General features: G+C 46.4%; 1 long non-coding RNA gene across 1 annotated transcript; it reads right to left on the bottom strand.

The window, feature by feature from the left end:
- Positions 1 to 844: 844 nt before the first annotated feature.
- Positions 845 to 6,350, bottom strand: LOC141406943 (uncharacterized). The gene is made up of 2 exons (XR_012427040.1): positions 5,466 to 6,350; positions 845 to 1,593 (listed from the first exon to the last, which is right to left on the bottom strand). It is a non-coding gene; the product is annotated as an uncharacterized lncRNA (long non-coding RNA).
- Positions 6,351 to 18,385: the final 12,035 nt, after the last annotated feature.

Below are 18,385 nucleotides of genomic sequence, written 5' to 3' on the forward strand. Positions count from 1 at the left end.
CATACAGTGAGGTGGAGAAAAGAAACTCTGGCTAGATTTTTATATGGATGTTAAAGGCCTCCTGGCCTCCCTCCCTCCTTCCTTTCTTTCTTTCTTTCCTTCCTTTCTTTCTTTCTTTCCTTCCTTCCTTTCTTTCTCTTTCTTTCTCTCTCTTTCTCCTTCCTTCCTTCTTTCCTTCTTTCTTCCTTTTCTTTCCTTCTTTCTTTCCTTGAAATGGAGTCTCGCTCTGTCACCCAGACTGGAGTGCAGTGGCACAATCTTGGCTCACTGCAACCTCTGCCGCCCAGGTTCAAGCGATTCTCCTGCCTTAGCCTTCCAAATAGCTGGGATTATAGGTGCCTGCCACCATGTCCGGCTAATTTTGTATTTATAGTAGAGACGGGGTTTCGCCATGTTGTCCAGGCTGGTCTCAAACTCCTGACCTCAGGTGATTCACCCACCTCAGCCTTCCAAAGTGCTGGGATTACAGACATGAGCCACCACACCCGGCCAAACATATAAATTTCTTAATGAAGGGCTTGGAAATTTCTACTACCAGCTTGACTAAAGAGCCCAGATCTATTAAGAATGTCTTTTAATGGCCACTTGATGGCACCATAGTTAAAATGCAGGCACAGTCACTGGCCCCTGTAGTATCACAACTATTCCAGAGCTGTTACAGAGGCAGCAGCCCCATGAATTCAGATACAGCTCGACAGAAAGGTACAAGGACAGAAAACCTTTTTCAGGCCCTCCAAAATAATTGTGTACCTTGGCCTTTGCTTGCTAAAAGATCAAGCAATATTCCCTGACATTCCCAGGAAGGAAGGAAAGAAGGAAGGGAAGATTGCTCCATCCAGAAGAATTTTGTCTAGCTACCGTAATTAGATTTTTATTCACAAGCAGCTAGTAGAGAATCACAATGGAATGCACTTAAATTAGGTTAAAAAGGGATCTTTGAAATGTCATTTGCAAAATTAGTTTGTGATATACAATATTCTCCTGGCCCAAGGTTAAGTAGATTTGGGGAAATAGATTTCAAAGCAATTTCCCATTCGAGGTTTTTCATTCTTCTCCTCCCCTCAGAGTCTCCATTTGGGCCTGAAGTCCAGAACGTTCACCTCTTCTTTGTTTCAATATGGAGGCTTCCACAAAGACCAAATCCTAGAAGGTACCACCACAGCAAAGCAGGCCGTGACTTCCAGCTGTAACCTGCAGACAGCCAGGTCCCCCTTCCGTGGAGGGTCCTTGATCCCAGAGATAAATGTTTCCTTTGGTTTGTGAGTTTTTGTTTTTACCAATTTCCTCCTCTTATCCTGTGATCCAAAGTGCAAGTAAGGAAAATGTGCGTTGTTCAAAGTTACCCAAATGAGTACTTTTGTGTGTTGAGGACTGGAAATGAAAGAGCTTGTGAATGTGATGATTAAATGTATACTGTAGTAACCCACATGGCACAGCAACAGACCAACTTCCAATCAAGCGACCTGGCGAGGATAAACCTGAAGCTCAGTACATCTGTCTGTGCTCTGTTGAACTAATGTCAGGAGGCTGCAGCCAGATGCCAAGGGCTATAGGCCTCTGAGTTACATGAAGATGGCGTAGAGATGGTGCAAGCTGTCAACAAAAAAGGCCTCTGGTGAGTAGGAGAGCACACCCTCTTCCATTTCAATCTGGTGGAGAGGAGCGCCCAGCAGTCCTGCTCCCCGGAGAATGCCTCCTCACTGCCTGGGAGGGAGAGCCCATGACAGACCAGCAGTCCCTCCAGACACCAGTGAGTGGGATTTAAATGACTTCTATATTCAACATGTATTTAGGAAGAGACTTCCAGTCCCATCACAGGTAGCTGCCCTCTTCCTCCTCAGTCCTGTGTCTCACCACCAAGAATCCCAGACACAGCACAGCCAACAGGTGCAAGAACAGCCTGCAGGGTGTGAAGAACAAGGCAGGGTGCCCAGGGAGCCGGGCTCCAGGGAGGATGTGGACCTGAGCTCCTGGGCTTCCTACCACCCCTCATGGATTCCACATGGCTCTGCAGAAGCTCCAACCCTGGGGCCACCGCCAGACACACACGAAAGGAGCTCCAGGAAAACCATGCATGCGCCCCCATCCCCCAGCCAGAGGACCACGAACAGAGCAGTCCAACCACAGGAAACCCCTGCAGCAAGACTCATCAGACATACACACAGCCCATCCCCGGGCTAAATCTTAGTAGGGCCGATGAGGGGTGGACCTTCCACCTCACCACTTCCACTCCTTCCAGGGCCTGGGGCTGCACCGAGCACCAACTGGCTCCATCCCACCCCCCGCACACGCAGGCGGCACCCTGACCTATCCGGGGCAATGACAGTGGGTCCATTGTGGAGCTGAGCCCACTCCACCCCACCCGGCAGCAACAACCCTGAGCAAAGCAGTGTGACGTGGGGCTTCTCTCTGCCCTGTGCCCTCCCTGGCAAGCCCCTCACCATGAGAAGGGATACGGGGTAGGGGGCAGGTTGAGTCCACTTTTTCCCCTCAGTATCAACTGGACTGAGGAGGGAGCCCCCTCCCCGCATGGCATCACTAAGCCTAAAGCCAGCAGTGGGAGGCAGGCAGTGGCACCAGCTTCCCCACAGCCTCCCTGGAGTCAGCAGGGCCCAAGGGAGCTGAGTGTAGCTGAAGCCCCACACCCACCTGAAGATACTAGAAGGGCCAGGGAAGGTCATCATCACCCCACGTGCCTGCAGCCACTCAGCACCGTCAGGGCTCTGCTGCGACTGTAGTGCCACACGCACCCTGCCCAGACACAGCAGCCCAGCGGAGAGCACCTGCTGCCGACGAAGACTCCAGCAGCTTTGGAGTCTCATAAGATACCCTAAACGTCCCGGCTCCTATCCAAAGTCACTCAAAATACCAAGAACTAGGACAATCACAACTGGAAGGAGAAATAAAGCAGTGGATGACAACACGGAGATGAGTCAGAGGCTGTCATTAGCTGAGCAGGATCTTCACATAACCATCATAAATATACTTCAGCAAGCACGAATTCCCAGGGAATAAATGGAAAATTAGAACCTTTTAGCAAAAGAATAAAGAAAAACCAAATGAGCGCGTGTGCGGTGGCTCATGCCTGTAATCCCAGCAATTTAGGAGGTCAAGGAGGGTAAGCACGCGTCTCAAATACCGAGAGAAAAGGACAGTCAACACAAAGTCTATGGCAGGGAAAACGTCCCTCATGGACGGGTATAAATAGAGACACTCTCGGGTGAAGGAGCACTTAGAGAATCTGCCACCGGCAGGTTACTCAAAGCACGGCTGGAGGAAGTTTCCTAAACAGAAGGGAAATTACAAAAGAAGCAATATTGGAATATTAGGAAAAAAGCGAGAACAACAGCAAAAGTAAAAAATATGGGTAAATAAACAGACTCCTTCTCCTCTTGAGTTTTCTAAATTATATTCCATGGTTGGAAGCAAAAATGACAACGCTGTCTGATGTTCTCAATGTACATGAAGAAAGTATTAAAGGTGATAATTACATTATAGACTATAACATAATATTCTAAACTGTAATATAATATGGGGGAGGGAAAGTATGAAGAGAGAGTTTAGGTGACCACATTGTATTAGAACTAACAAAATATCCGCACCTCTAGACCATGTAGGATGTGTATAAATAATGAAATACCTACAGCTACCATTTTAAAAAACTAAAAAAAGGGATAAACCCCAAAACACTAGATAAATCAACATGGAATTCTTTTAAAAAAATGTTCAAGTACAGAAAAGCCAAGAAAAACAAAATAAAGACACTCTAAACAGTGTTTTTATACTTCAGTAAGGACACTGAAAACCACCAGCCGCTGGGCACAGTGGCTCCCGCCTGGAATCCCAGCACTTTGGGAGGCCAAAATGGGAGGATCACTCAAGCCCAGGAGTTCAAGACCAGCCTGGGCAACACAGTGAAAACCCGCCTCTTTCTAAAAATAGTAATAATGTAAGAAGAATAGCCAGTGACTGCAGAAGCAAGGGCTGTCTTTGGTCGGCATCTCTCCGGTGTGTTTCTCTCGGGACATAGTCTGCTGAACGCATGGACTTGGAGTTAACCGGACCCCTGTGAATTTTCAGTCATTCTCTGCATGTGTCTGAGCACGTGCCCCGACCTGGAGCACCCTGGGCACTCAGCCAGTGTGGTCCTGACCTCACAAAGCCTTTGGGTTCAGGCCAGAGAGAAAATATGCTATCGATAATTCAGGGCTTCTAAATTTGCTGCCAGCTGAGATTTCTGAAATTCCCGCCACGTGAGGGCTTCATCCTGAGCCCTGTGGAGTGCCCTGGGTGGAGATGGGCGGTGTACCCCATTTTACAGAGAAGGATCAAGAGAATCACGAGTATCTTCCGAGGTCACACAGCATACAGCAGTGCGTGTACTTCCACCCAGGGCTTTTACCTCTCAAGAGTTTTCTAGAAAAATCTTAATTATTACACGGTTTCCAAGGCAGGACTGAAAATAAACCTAGGGCTGCTCATTTTTACTATTTCACAAATGGTATTGTTTTATTTCTCACTTTTCAGCTTTAATATTTCCCAAAGAACTGGGGGACATTTTCTGGTGGCAAAAACGATGCTCACTTACATCACCAAGCCTGTCGGTCTACGCAGGTTTTGTCCCACGCGGACCAGCTATCACCACAGATCATCTCAACAAACAGCAATACTTAGGAGCATTCAGCTCATCTAGTTTTGCCAAGCTGATTTTTCTTTTTTATAAAAATGTTAGAGAGGGAGGGATAAATCACAAAGAAGGCCATACCATGGCCACTTCCATCCATCTGCTCACACCCCTCCCCCTGCCTGCCTGGTCCTTCCTGCCAGCAGCATCCAAAAGTGTCCCGGGCAAAGCCCCTGTGGCTCTTTCCTGTTGCTCTGAACCCAGAGGTGGAAAAGCTCTGGACGACTCTGGGCCTGAGCTCACCAGAGTGAATTCTTCCTCCCTCTCGCCCACAACCCATTCAACAGATGCTCTGAGCACCCAGCGGAAATATTCAATGCCAACTCGACTGTACTTCTCCCAGCAGGGCCCTTGGCTATGGGGGAGGCAAAGGTACCCAAGATCTCTGGTGGTCCTGGGACAGCTTGTGCAGGCTGAATGGGATGAATCAGCGACAGAACTGTATCCTCCCCCAAGCTACAGGGCTAAAAGGGATAGACAAGCCAACTGTTTTTCTACACAGAACTCAACTGAATTATTAACTTCGTAAGACGTTTTCTAGCTCATCTCCATGTTTTCAGGTTATATATGTTAACAGATTGAATTATGCTATCATTACTTTACTTCTTCATATCAGTGAAGCAAAAAGAAACACACAGAAAAAAATATGAGTGGTGGCTGCAAGTCTCGTTTAAAACACTAAAAACATGAAACAAATTTGCAATGATGAAAAGAAAAAGTACCATCAAACAGTAAGCAAAGGCTACTGCTTACTTTTTCGACATATATTTTCCATTCTCACCTTTGCCTTTGATCAAAGAATTCTTTATAGTATTTATTGAAGCTTGAGATGAACCGTCACTTATAGGAAAAGGAGACACTGCCTCAACATGAGGACGCATGGAGAGGCTGCTGAAGCACCTCCGATTCTCCCTGTTTGTTGTTCTAGTTAACATGGAAGGGAGACGGGCATGTAAATATTGTGAGACAGTCTCATTAAATACTCACACACAACATTTACATGATGTATAGGATGAATTCTCTACGTGGGTGTCCTTGATAACCCTAGTATTGCCCTTTCAGGAAACCTCTTAGTAATTAATTTCTTCCACAGGTACTTGGTGCACATGGCTCTGGGCAGACCTTATGAGGCTTGACACGAATAGACCATCACCCAGAGAGGTCACTCTGCAGACACAGGATTTTGTCTTACTCACTGTGGACTCTTCACAATCTAGACCAATGTCACCTGGTAGAGATGTCACAGAAGTTTGCATTATCCAACACAGTATCTACTAGTCCCAGGAGGGTACTGAATACTTGAAATGTGGCCAGTGTGAGTGAGGAACTGAGTTTTTTAACTTCATTTCGCTTTCACTGAATTTCAATAGCCAACCGTGGCTGGTGGACAACACAGACATGCCTGAGACAAGCAGAAATTCAACAAGTATTTGTTGTTAAAAGAGGGAGCGGCCTCTCCCCTATGGAGCTCGTGATATGGGGAGAGATAGATATTGGTCAAATAATGAGAAAATAAATCTGTAATTACAAATTATAACTTGGCTACTGAAAAGTGCATGATGGCCAAATGCGTTGTCTCACGTCTATAATCCCAGCACTTTGGGAGGCTGAGGCAGGAGGATCACTTGAGTGTAGGAGTATGAGACCAGCCTGAGCAATATAGGGAGATCCCATCTCTACAAATTAAAATTAAAAATTAGCCAGGCATGATGGTGCTCACCTGTGGGTCCAGCTACTCAGGACGCCGAGATAGGAGAATCGCTAGAGCCCGGGAATTCAAGGCCGCAGCGAGCTATCATCGCACCACTGCACTCCAGCCTGGGTGACACAGCAAGACTCCACTGAAAGAAAAGAGGAGAAAAAAGAGTACATGGTTTCATGAAGGAATATAAGCAAGTACCTTGGACCTCACGGAGACTGTCTCCGAGGAAATGGTGTTGAGGCCAAAACCAAAACAGCTGTGAGCTGAACACAGCACCAGAGAATAGGAAAGGTAAAGAGAGAGAAAGGAGGGGAAGAGAGCAAGAGAAGTAGAGACAGAGAAACAGAAATGGAGAAAGAGGAGAGAGAAGAAAGGGGACAGAGAGACAAAGAGAGAAGGGGGAGAGACAGAGGGAAAGAGGCAGAGAGGGAAGGAGAAAGAATGGAGACAGAAAAACAGTGATGGAAACCAACAGACAGGAGAGAAAGGAAGAGAGAGAAAGAGAGAAGTGGGGAGGGAAAGGAAGATGGGAAGCAGCAGAGAATTCCTCCTGGCAGAAGACGTCGCACAGGGCAGTGGGAGGGAGCATGGGCAGTAGGAGGGAGCACGGAGCAGTGGGAGGGAGCACAGGGCAGCAGGAGGGAACACAAAGTGGTGGGAGGGAGCACAGGACGGTGGGAGGGAGCACAGAGCGGTGGGAGGGAGCACGAGGCTGTGGGAGGCAGCACAGGGCGGTGAGAGGGAGCACAGGGCGGTGGGAGGGAGCACGTAGCAGCGAGAGGCAGCACAAGGCTGTGGGAGGGAGCACGGTGCAGAGGGAGGGAGCATAGGGCTTCAGAGAACAGCGTGTATCTGTGCGAATCTCACAACATGAGGTTGGAGGGGAAGGGGTAGCCAGCTCCGGCGGGCCGTCCAGGTCCTGTTGGGATTTCCCTCTTTACCCTCAGAACCATGAGAGCCTGCTAGAAGGTGGTGAGCAGAGAAAGGGCCCACAATGTTTGCGATTTTGAAAAATCACCTGTCTACAACACAGAAAACCAGCCAGAAGAGTGGACTGAGGGGAGAGATAGGCGGCTACTGCAGGTGTCCAGGCTACAGACGGTAACAGGCGCTTCCAGGAGGAGAAAGATGGACGCTGCCATCACACCTGAAAAAAGGCGAGGGCATGTCTGAGACTGGCTTGTTTCCAAACCACCCTCAGAAGCCCGGATGGATGTTGTGCTGGGAACGCCCTGTTCATCCAAGTTTCCACCTACACAATAAAAGCCCATCACAGGCCGGGCACACACTGTGTCATTCATTCATTCACTCACATCAAGGGAGTCACTGCCCTCCAGAGGCCAAGCACGGCCACGGCCAGTGGAGGCTGAGCCAGGTGGACCCTCAACCCCCCTGCCTGCATGTGTGCACCTGTGAGTTCTCTAAACCAGAGCTGGCAGGCTTAGGGAAGCCTCAGGAAATTATCAGCTCTCATGGTGGTAGCATCTTCCCATCTATCGACTTACTTAACTTTAAAATGGGTCACAGATTTCATTTTGGCTTCAGAGCCGTGGCAGCCCCACCATGAGTGGCCATTCCTGTCAAATAAAGCAACATGAACAGCCTGGGTTTATATCCATCTTTCCCTTCCAAACAAGGCAAGTCAGGAATTACTGAGAAAGTTATAAAGGCATTTGGTTAGAATTCATTCACTAAGTAAATAAATTTAATAAAGCAAACATGTAACAAATAAACTTAATGAAGCAGACATAACGGAGTGCAGGGCAGGACCGAATGTCCCCCCCGGTACTTACCGTTCCTGAACCCACAAGCTTGACGGCTGGGTTGGGCTGCAGAGCGGACAGGCCGGTGCGCACCACCACGCTCACAGACGGCAAGCGCAGGGGCTCACACAAGGACGGACGGCAAGCGCAGGGGCTCACACACGGACGGACGGCAAGAGCACGGGCTCACACACGGACGGACGGCAAGCGCACGGGCTCACACACGGACGGACGGCAAGCGCACGGCCTCACACACGGACGGACGGCAAGCGCACGGCCTCACACACGGACGGACGGCAAGCGCACGGGCTCACACACGGACGGCAAGCGCACGGGCTCAAGGACGGACGGCAAGCGCACGGGCTCACACACGGACGGCAAGCGCAGGGGCTCACACACGGACGGCAAGCGCACGGGCTCAAGGACGGAAGGCAAGCGCACGGGCTCAAGGACGGAAGGCAAGCGCACGGGCTCACGGACGGACGGCAAGCCCACGGGCTCACACGCGGACGGCAAAGCGCACGGGCTCACATGCGGACGGCAAGCGCACGGGCTCAAGGACGGACGGCAAGCGCAGGGGCTCACACACGGACGGCAAGCGCAGGGGCTCACACACGGACGGCAAGCGCAGGGGCTCACACACGGACGGCAAGCGCAGGGGCTCACACACGGACGGCAAGCGCACGGGCTCACGGACGGACGGCAAGCGCACGGGCTCACGGACGACGGCAAGCGCACGGGCTCACACACGGACGGCAAGCGCACGGGCTCACACACGGACGGCAAGCGCACGGGCTCACGGACGACGGCAAGCGCACGGGCTCACACACGGACGGCAAGCGCAAGGGCTCACGGACGACGGCAAGCGCAGGGGCTCACACACGGACGGCAAGCGCACCGGCTCACACACGGACGGCAAGCGCAAGGGCTCACCGACGGCAAGCGCACGGGCTCCGAGACAGTGAGAGGTTTTATTGTGCTATGTTGCTCTGATACAGAGAATGGAAGTAAATATTGGTCATAACTGCCTCCAGAATCCCGCCAGTCATGGGATAAAGAAGGCAGAAGGGAGGGATTGATCACATCCGCCCTCAAAGGCAAGCTCACATCGAGAGGTTCCACCACCACCCCCATTCCGCAGGTCCATCCTCTCGGCCTCGAATCGTTTGAAAAATGCAAGCAGTGGCCCTGACCTTAGTGATCAGACAATGAGGACTGAGGCCAGGACTCGTGCAGGCCCCTCGGCAAGCCCAGCGGTGGCCACATCAAGCTGCAGTGGCATCCAGGGGTGTCTGCTGCAGGCTGGAGTGAAACAGAGGCTCGAGGCTCCAGAAAGGCGTCAGCACCTGGGGCTGTGGACAGAGCCACGTGGAAGCCCTCTCTGAGGACAGCCCGCTGCTGAGAAAGATCTCCACAGGGATTCTTCCGGAATAAATCACTCACCACCTTCTGAAGAAGACACTGATACAGGTAAGTCCCGCATTGAAAGCTTTGGCTGGGTGGAGAAGATGCCATTCACTGTGGATGGTACAGACGGCAGGGGGCAAGGGGCCAGACAGGAAGGTTCTTCTAGAGGTGAGAGACTTTTACAGGAAGAGGTAAGACCTGCCAGGAATGGAAGGAGACTCTGGAAAGAGAAGGCCAGAAACATCTAGAAAGATCCAAAAAGATGACGACTCTTGCAAGAGCGTTGCTGGCAACCAATTCCAGTCTCTCATGGAGCTGAAGATGAAGAAAACCTTCGGCCACCAGAAAGCAACCAGTCGCAGGGACGGCAGCTCCACCAGCTCTAGGGCCTGGTCATGGGAGGCTGTCGGGGTGGCTTGAGAGCTGTGAGGAAGCTGGAGAAACCCGTGCAGGGGCTGTCACAGCCGATCGGTGCAGCAGGGTCTCGTATCAGCAAAATGAGATGCAGAAGCCAGCGGGAGGAACAAGGACAGTCAGAGAAGGAGGCAGCCCCGACCTGCAGGTGCAGGACCACCATGGCTGAGGGTGGGAGGACAGGGTCGTCCGGAGGAAGACCCCCACCTGGTCATGAGGCAACCGCTTCTCTCCAGCCAGGGCATGAGCTGTGCTTATGAGCATGCAGACCATGAGCAGAACAGAAACAGTGACAGCCACACACACACACACACACACACACACACACACACACACACACAAGAAACAACAAAGCCACGACAGAGCTCCATCAGCAGCATGGCTCAGGGCCTCCCAGCTGCCAATCTTTGATTTAAAAATACATATATCTAGCATTGTTTTAGAGATATTCTTGGTAAAATATCAGGAGACACACTCCTCTTGCCACCCTAATTTAAATAATAGTTGTTTTTCTGAGCCAGTGAGTGACCTTGTGGTTCTCAACTCAGGATAATGGACAAGGTGATGCTGTCCTGGGGACACTGGCAATGTCTGGAACCATTTGGGTTGTCAGTGATGCCTGGATGCTACTGGCATCGCATGGGTGGAGGCCAGATAAGCTGCTGGGAACCCTCCAATGCCTGGAACAGACCCTCAGGGACAATCAGCTCCAGGAGCTGACAGTGCTGAGGTGGAGAAACCCCGGTAACAGAATCCAACGCCAAGAGACCAAGAGAACTTAGAAGGGTCTTACAACAAGGTGGCTTCCATTACTGTTTTCCTCCGGATAAAATCATATCGATCAGCCTTAAAGAGACAGGTGTCTCTGTTCCTCTTGTGAGCTCTCTGCAACCCAGAGCCCGTTGGGGGCTCAGCCCCTGTGCCCATCATAAGGAGGATGGAGAGAGATTGATGCTGTAGTCACACCTGGCCACTGCTCTTCCCCACCCGGGAGACCTGTCTCCTCCTGTGTTTCCGAGGTGACTGTCAGGAATGACCCTTAATTACAATGACGAGTTCATCCTGACTCATTTGAGGCCCAGCCGAGGGGGCCCCTCTCTGCATCGCAATGCGGTGTGTGTATGAAATCCCACCCTGATCTGGATGCAAGCCTGCAGGGTCTCTCACTCTCCTCCGCAGCTCCACTCCAGACCTGGGGCCCCACTTTCTCCAATAGAGACACGTCATCACACCCTACAAGGCCAGATGTTTATGAAGACCCTCGCACAGGGAGGGGCAGGAAGGGTGAGAGAGGAAACAGTTTCACAGGGCCTACTCTTAAAGAAACCAGGAAAAGGCCTTTGTCTCTGAGCAAAAGCTTCATAGCTGCAAATAATCCACACCCACGACAAATACAACCTCGTGCTGAATTCCGAATGGCGCTGCTTCCAGCCATGTGCATTTCATTTGTCTCACCTCAAAATTACAAGTAAATAAACACAGAAACGCACCTCTAACCCATTCCTTCCAGATATAACAAACTCTAACTTTGAGATTTTGTGATTTGAACAAATGGTATTAAGAAATAATATTTACAGGTTTGAATTTCAATACATTGTTTTCATTTTGCAAAGACACCTTCTAAATAAGCAAACACAACTTAACTTTAACTAATTAAAATTTAATTAGAAGTTATTTCTCTAAGATTATAAGTGATCTGGGAACCCCTTAAATTGACTCCTCTATGGTGCTGAGTAAAACCTCTCAAGCTCATGGAAAACAGAGGTTCTCATTTTAAATAAGAAATTCTTCTAGAAGCACACATGCAAGTCCCTAACGGGCTGAAAGGAGCTCCGAGTGTGAGGGATCCTGTCTCCTGAGTCTTGCTGTTCTCCCTGAATTCAACAGCAAAAATGTACCAGGCCCTTCCATTTAATTTGGCACAGTAACAGCATTTTTTCCTTGTCTTTTCAAAAATTATCTCAATGCAATAAGAACAAGAAAATAAGCCCAAACTTCACCTTTCACAAAGCTAGGAGACATCTGTTCTTACAAATCACAAAATATGAAGACAAAAAAATGGCTGCAAAAATGGTAAATTACTTAGATGATAGAGAAAGGGCAGACTTAAAGGGCCGGGATTTGGAATGCACTGGGATGTGGCGTAGGGTTGGGGCAGGTCCTCACCCACTCCCGACATGCTCAGGTGACTAACCCTCTCCCACTAACCCAAATATGGGAATTATATGCACAGAAAATATTTAGCAAGAGCGGCCACTTGGAAATGGCACCAGCAATGGGGTAAGAGACATGACAGGTTCACAGTACAGAGATGCCATTTGCCATGTTTCGGGATCTTATGGCGTGCCTCGTTGGGAAGAGCTGCTGATTTTTTTCCCTTGCAGCAGTTGAGAAGATCATTAGATGAGAGTGGTTCTCCACTGGAAGCAATAGTTTCCTCCGAGGGGATATTTGGAAATTGTGCAGCATTATTGTCGCAACCTAGAGGTGTGGGCAGCCACTACCAGCACCCAGTGGGTAGAGGCCAGGGGTGCCGCCCAGCATTCCACAGTGCACAGACAGGAGGACAATTGAGCTGCCCAGCGAGGAACAATCGAGTCAAAATACCAAGAGTGTTGCTGTTGAGACGCCTTGATTTATACCTACGAACTTTGGAGCTAATTCTATGATACATGGGCCAAGAAGCAAGAAATAGAAAATGAACACAAAGAGGGAAAAAAGCTCTGCCTTGTTCCCATGGATATTATGTTTTGTCTGTTTCTGAATCATATTAAAGGCTAAAAGCTAAAATGGAATAACTGATTCACCATGAACTCCTTTTTTTAAGCATGAGTAATACCTAAAGCCCTGAACAGCCTTGTAAGTTCAACACATGGTTTAATGTGCCAGTATAGACTTAGAGCATACAATTTTCAAATGTATTGGGAAATCGATATTGAGATATTCAAGTAACTGGGAAAAGTCAACCCAAGTTGATGATTTGGAGAGACACCGTCCCTCCCTGGCCATGCCACTCAGAAGCTTGGGAACCCCATATTCTCAGCCTAGCAACACAAAATTTGCAGTTTGTCAGTAAAACAGAAAGGGAAGAATTATCCAATCACATGGGGCTTGCAGAATCTCATTAGATCAAATTAGGCAGTAAAACAGTTTATGAGATTTTACTGCAGCACCCTATAGGAATCATTTTAACAGGTGTCCAAGTCATTTGTAATTTTCAAGAAGTGTTTAGCTGTCTGCCTGGGTGGTCATGAAGTGTTGTCATTGGTTATGGGAATTTAAGTTGCCCTAAGGAACATCCAAAAGAAATATCTGCTAGTGACCTAAAATCTTGGCTTTGGAGCTGCAGAGACAGGTTCCGCCAACAGGTATTCATTGCAAAGCCATTAGGGGACAGAGAACAATTGAAGGTAAGTAGGTGAGGTGAGAATAAACCACACAAAAACTCCAGGGAGAAGTCGAAAGCCATTGATGAAGCTGCCAGTGTTGGTTATGTGACACACATGACATGAAGAAAGGGAGACAGAGATTTTTTCATCACCTTCACATTGCAGAAATTGTTGCTATTATCGAATATGGTGCTCTAACTAAAAGAGGCCTTAGAAGGGAGACTTAGGAAGAACGAAGAATAAGTAACAATGGGCCTTGTTTTTAGAGATGGTAGAAGAAAGAGTGGTGGGTGCAGACAGACACGTTTGTATGTGAGGAGGCAGAGGGATCTTCCAGCGGGCAGTGAGTGAGGGGCAGGCTGCTCACACCTTGGTGTCCACATGGACCACCGGGAATCCCATGACACCAGCAGTCTAGGGGGATACCTGGGATTCCGCATTGCCAGCAAGCTCCCCAGTGGCATGGACATTGCTGTCCTGGGGAGCCACTGGCGTGGCGCTGGCTTCTCTGGGCTGTCAAGGCTCCCTGAGTAGCCTCCCTGGTCACAGTGTCCTGGTGGCATCAAGCACAGAACCAAGACATTCTAATGACAGTTCCATCCAACTGCCATTTTTATCGCTTGTCATGCATTTCCCTTTTTAACAAGAGTCCCAGTAGAAAAAAAAAATAATAACTGAGCCAGATATTCTGGATATATGACATTTTCAGTGTAGACAAGGATATTTAAGAATAAAAACTAGGGCCGGGCGCGGTGGCTCAAGCCTGTAATCCCAGCACTTTGGGAGGCCGAGACGGGCGGATCACGAGGTCAGGAGATCGAGACCATCCTGGCTAACACCGTGAAACCCCGTCTCTACTAAAAATACAAAAAACTAGCCGGGCGAGGTGGCGGGCGCCTGTAGTCCCAGCTAGTCCGGAGGCTGAGGCAGGAGAATGGCATAAACCCGGGAGGCGGAGCTTGCAGTGAGCTGAGATCCGGCCACTGCACTCCAGCCCGGGCTACAGAGCAAGACTCCGTCTCAAAAAAAAAAAAAAAAAAAAAAAAAAAAGAATAAAAACTAGAACAGAATTATAAATGAGAAATATCCAAAGCAAAATAAAATTAAAAGAGGAACTATCTTACTGGTAAGATCAACCAGAAGTAAATCATGTTTTTATTTTGTGTTTGTTTTTTAACTTTTGAATTCTATTGCTAATTTCATAAAAAATTAAATTTTAATAGCTCTAACACTGTCTTTAGAATGCAATAAGCTTTATCCCAGAAGGAATTCTAGAAAGAGAAACTTTGATTCTGGGAACTAGAAAGATTCTAGAATGAATAATTTAAAATAAAAATAGTGCCTAGAAATTTGATGCAAAAATGAGAAATTTATTCCTGTGAACTAAGCTACTAAGACTTAGTAATATCTGATTATTGAAGAATCTTTTTCTACTTAATTGTTCATGTGTCTATAACCCCAGGCCAAATTTTAATTTTTGTAATTTCCTTTGAGAAATTAATAGACCTAGTTTAGTCCAAGCTTTACCCTTTCCTCTCTGTGTACTTGGGAGAAGGAAGCATAATTATGCTGCTCCTTAACTTATTTGGGTGTAAACTCGAGAGCAACCACTAAGGTGGTAAGAATGAGAGTCCTTTATAAAGGGCTGTATAAGTGTTTGTTACAATGATTGCCATTGTCATCAGTATTTCTAGCATGGATTGACCACAAACAAAAAAGATTAGTTCACATCTGTAATATTATTTCTAGAGAGAAGATGTTTTCTGTGTAGCAGGATCTCAGAAGTCTATATAAATATTTTCCATATAATTATTTCAGTGTTATTCCAGATTCCTAAGGCTCAAACTCCTCTGTCATAAAGCCTGTTTCACTAAAACAGTTATAATCTTAGGAAAAAATTGATGCAGAAGAAAAGAAATGTACCACCCAGTGACCAAAAGCGGATTCCTGGTTTTGACGCAGCACCTGCAAGCCAGCTCCTGAGCAGATTTCCCAGGCCCCACCTGGCAGCTCCTCCCCGCTGCACCTGGCTCCCCCAGCTCCACAGCTTGGCAAGGTATGAAAATTTGAAAAGTATTAGAATTATTTTTATATTTAGTCTTTCATGGTAAGTGAAAGATTCAAGCTGCTTGAGAAAAGAAATAGAGGTGATTATATAAAGAGGAGAACATTAGATCCCCTCCTGAAACACAAAACAGAATCCACCAACAAAACCACCCAGCCAGCCAGCAGGAGCCGTGACAGAGACTTTTCTAGCTCTTCCTTTATCCCTGGCCACACCCCTCCCTTCCCCACCTTCTTTAAAACCTCAGAGGTTCTAAGGTCCAAACCCTATCCTCCTCATTTCTAGGTCCCAAGCACTTGGCTAGAGTGATTAAATAATTTAATCCAAACATTGTCCCCAGGGGAAGGCACCATTGTTATGCTGAATTTAGCATATAAATCATAGTTGCCATCATTTTGAAGATGTGCCTATTAAAAGCAATTGGAAACATGCAAATAATTTTATCACAGTCTATGAAAGTGAAAAGGCCTGCTTAATTGGTATGATATTTTCAATGCTTGGAAACTCATAGAAAGAGCCTTGGGAAGCTTCTCCTTTACAAAGTCTGTTTAGACCACTGAAACATCAAAGAAGGAGAAATCGCACTGGAGGAAATGAAAGAATCCATGAACATAAACTATTCCATAAACATGAATCTTTGAATTTCCAGGATGAACTCAAGAGGAAAAACCATATACAAAAATCAATGAATCTAGAAGTCTGTTATTTGAAAAAATAAATAAGATAGATAGAATGCTAGCTAGACCAATAAAAGAGAGAATATATAAATAAACACAATCAAAAATGACAAAGGGACATTACCACGAACCCCGCATAAATACAAATAACCTTCAGGGGTTGCTATTAACACCTCTATGCACAACAGTTAGAAAACCTAGTAAGAAATGAATAAATTCCTGGAAACATACATCCTCCCAAGATTGAACCAGGAATAAATTGACTCCCCGAACACACCAATAATGAGATTCAAAATTGAATTAGTAATAAAAAGCCTACCAACCAGAAAAAGCCCAGGACCAGATGGATTCACAGCCAAATCCTACCAGGAAGGTAAAGAACAACTGGTACCATTTCTAACTGAAATTATGCAAGAAATTCAGGAGGAGGGACTCGTCTCTAACTCATTCTATGAGGCTGGCATCACCCTGATACCAAAACCTGGAAGAGACACAACCAAAAAAGAAAACTTCAGGCCAGTATCCTTGATGAACATCAATGCAAAAATCCTTAAAAACAAAATACTTGCAAACCAAATCCAGCAGCACATCAAAAAGCTAATCCCTCATGATCAAGTAGGCTTTATCCCTGGGATGTAAGGTTGGTTTAACATATGCAAATCAATAAATGTAATTCATCACATAAACAGAACTAAAAGCAAAACCCACATGATTGTCTCAATATATGCAGAAAATGCTTTTGATTAAATTTAACATCGCTTCATGTTAAAAACTGTCAACAAACTAGGCATTGAAGGAACATTCCTCAAAATAATAAGAGCCATCTATGACAGACTCACAGCCAACATCATACCAAATGGGCAAAAGCTGGAAGCAGTCCCATTGAAAACCAGCACAAGACTAGGATGCCCTCTCTCACCACTCCTCTTCACCATAGTACTGGAAGTCCTGACCAGAGCAGTCAGGCAAGAGAAAGAAATAGAAGCCATCCAAATAGAAAGAGAGGAAGTCAAACTGTCCCTGTTTGCAGAGAATATGATTCTATAGCTAAAATCCTCATAGTCTCTGCCCAAAAGCTTCTTTATCTGATAAACAACTTCAGCAAAGTTTTGGGATACAAAATCAATGTACAAAAATCAGCAGCACTCCTATATACACCAACAACATCCAAGCTGAGAACTAAATCAAGAACACAATCACATTCACAATCACCACCAAAATAATAATAACAAAATACCTAGGAATATTGCTAACCAGGAAGGTGAAATATCTCTACAATGAAAATTATGAAACACTGCTCAAAGAAATCAGAGGTGACACAAACAAATGGAAAAACATCCCCTGCTTATAGCTAGGAAGAATCAATATCATTAAAATGGCCAAACTGCCCAAAGCAACTTACAAGTTCAATGACATTTCTATCAAACTACCAGTGGCATTCTTCATAGAATTAGAAAAAACTACTTTAAAATTTATGTGGAACCATAAAAGAGCTTGAATGGCCAAGGCAATCCTAAGCAAAAAGAACAAAGCTGTAACCATCATGTTGCTGAAATTCAAACTATACTACAAAGCTACGGTAACCAAAACAGCATGGTATTGGTACAAAAACACACACATAGACTAATACATAGACTAATGGATCACAGTAGAGAACACAGAAATAAAGTCACACACCTACAACCATCTGATCTTTGACAAAGTCAACCAAAACAAGCAATGGGGAAATGACTCCCTATTCAATAAATGATGTTGGAATAACTGGCTAGCTATATGCAGAAGATTAAAATTGGACCCCTTTCTTATACCATATAAAAAAATCAACTCAAGATGGATTAAAGACTTAAATGTAAAACCTAAAACTATAAAAACCCTGGGAGATATCCTTGAAAATCCATTCTGGACATAGACTTTGGCGAAAATTTCATGACAATGCCCAAAGTAATTGCTACAAACACAAAAATTGACAAATGGGACCAATTAAACTTAAGAGCGTCTGCACAGCAAAAGAAACTATCAACAGAGTAAACAGACAACCTACAGAATGGAAGAAAAGATTTGCAAACTATGCATCTGACAAAGGCCTAATATCCAGAATGTATAAGGAACTTAAACAGAACAACAAGTAAAAGTCAAACAACCCCATTAGAAAGTGGTCAAAGAACATGAACAGGCACTTTTCAAAAGAAAATATACAAACAGTCAACAAGCACATGAAAAAATACTCAACATCACTAATCATTAGAGAAATGCAAATCAAAACCACAATGAGATAGCATTCACA

The sequence above is a fragment of the Macaca fascicularis genome, chromosome 18 (assembly GCF_037993035.2).
Source record: "Macaca fascicularis isolate 582-1 chromosome 18, T2T-MFA8v1.1".
Taxonomy (NCBI): domain Eukaryota; kingdom Metazoa; phylum Chordata; class Mammalia; order Primates; family Cercopithecidae; genus Macaca; species Macaca fascicularis.